The sequence below is a fragment of the Bufo gargarizans genome, chromosome 3 (assembly GCF_014858855.1).
Source record: "Bufo gargarizans isolate SCDJY-AF-19 chromosome 3, ASM1485885v1, whole genome shotgun sequence".
Lineage (NCBI taxonomy): Eukaryota > Metazoa > Chordata > Amphibia > Anura > Bufonidae > Bufo > Bufo gargarizans.
Genome location: NC_058082.1, coordinates 606,506,811 through 606,508,555, shown reverse-complemented (window position 1 = coordinate 606,508,555; position 1,745 = coordinate 606,506,811).

Genomic DNA, 1,745 nt, shown 5'->3' with positions numbered 1-1,745 from the left:
CACGTCAGCCACCACTGTAAGAGTCCATTGGCATATATTTAGGCCCAGCACACACACAGGCAGAGGAGAGAGGTCCCGTAACAGAGAATCTGTCTTCATGTCAGCAGAGAATCAGTCTGCATGTCATAGCAGAGAATGAGGCTTCACGTCACCCACCACTGCAACAGTCCATTGGCATATATTTAGGCCCAGCACACACACAGGCAGAGGAGAGAGGTCCCGTAACAGAGAATCTGTCTTCATGTCAGCAGAGAATCAGTCTGCATGTCATAGCAGAGAATGAGGCTTCACGTCAGCCACCACTGCAACAGTCCATTGGCATATATTTAGGCCCAGCACCCAGGCAGAGGAGGGAGGTCCCGTAACAGAGAATCTGTCTTCATGTCAGCAGAGAATTAGTCTGCATGTCATAGCAGAGAATGAGGCTTCACGTCAGCCACCACTGCAACAGTCCATTGGCATATATTTAGGCCCAGCACACACACAGGCAGAGGAGAGAGGTCCCGTAACAGAGAATCTGGCTTCATGTCAGCAGAGAATCAGTCTGCATGTCATAGCAGAGAATGAGGCTTCACGTCAGCCACCACTGCAACAGTCCATTGGCATATATTTAGGCCCAGCACACACACAGGCAGAGGAGAGAGGTCCCGTAACAGAGAATCTGTCTTCATGTCAGCAGAGAATTAGTCTGCATGTCATAGCAGAGAATGAGGCTTCACGTCAGCCACCACTGCAACAGTCCATTGGCATATATTTAGGCCCAGCACACACACAGGCAGAGGAGAGAGGTCCCGTAACAGAGAATCTGTCTTCATGTCAGCAGAGAATTAGTCTGCATGTCATAGCAGAGAATGAGGCTTCACGTCAGCCACCACTGCAACAGTCCATTGGCATATATTTAGGCCCAGCACACACACAGGCAGAGGAGAGAGGTCCCGTAACAGAGAATCTGTCTTCATGTCAGCAGAGAATTAGTCTGCATGTCATAGCAGAGAATGAGGCTTCACGTCACCCACCACTGCAACAGTCCATTGGCATATATTTAGGCCTAGCACACAGGCAGAGCAGAGAGGTCCCGTAACAGACAATCTGGCTTCATGACAGCAGAGAATCAGTCTGCATGTCATAGCAGAGAATGAGGCTTCACGTCACCCACCACTGCAACAGTCCATTGGCATATATTTAGGCCTAGCACACAGGCAGAGCAGAGAGGTCCCGTAACAGACAATCTGGCTTCATGTCAGCAGAGAATCAGTCTGCATGTCATAGCAGAGAATGAGGCTTCACGTCACCCACCACTGCAACAGTCCATTGGCATATATTTAGGCCTAGCACACAGGCAGAGCAGAGAGGTCCCGTAACAGACAATCTGGCTTCATGACAGCAGAGAATCAGTCTGCATGTCATAGCAGAGAATGAGGCTTCACGTCACCCACCACTGCAACAGTCCATTGGCATATATTTAGGCCTAGCACACAGGCAGAGGAGAGAGGTCCCGTAACAGACAATCTGGCTTCATGTCAGCAGAGAATCAGTCTGCATGTCATAGCAGAGAATGAGGCTTCACGTCACCCACCACTGCAACAGTCCATTGGCATATATTTAGGCCTAGCACACAGGCAGAGCAGAGAGGTCCCGTAACAGACAATCTGGCTTCATGTCAGCAGAGAATCAGTCTGCATGTCATAGCAGAGAATCAGGCTTCACGTCAGCCACCACTGCAACAGTCCATTGTCATAAATTTA